The sequence below is a fragment of the Penaeus monodon genome, chromosome 27, assembly GCF_015228065.2.
Source record: "Penaeus monodon isolate SGIC_2016 chromosome 27, NSTDA_Pmon_1, whole genome shotgun sequence".
NCBI classification, from domain to species: Eukaryota; Metazoa; Arthropoda; class Malacostraca; order Decapoda; family Penaeidae; genus Penaeus; species Penaeus monodon.
The window spans coordinates 26,903,181-26,903,465 of NC_051412.1; positions in this window are offsets into that span (position 1 = coordinate 26,903,181).

Sequence of the window (285 nt, forward strand, 5' to 3'; positions counted from 1 at the left end):
TCGGGGGATTTAAGTAGGGAATATATTTAGATAAAAAATAATATATAATTTATTATATTTTTAAATTAATAATTTGAAAGAAAAGGGAGGAGAGAAAAGGAAAAAAAGAGGAAAGGAGAGGGAAGAGTTTTTGGGGGAAGAAGAGAGCGGAGGATGAAAGAATAGAGAAGGGGGTAAAAAGAAGAAAGAGAAAAGAGAGATGGGAAGGGGAAAAGGGGGAGAGAAGGGGGGAAATGATGAAAAAGAATATTTTATATTTTTATTTAAAAGAAAGAATTAAGAAGG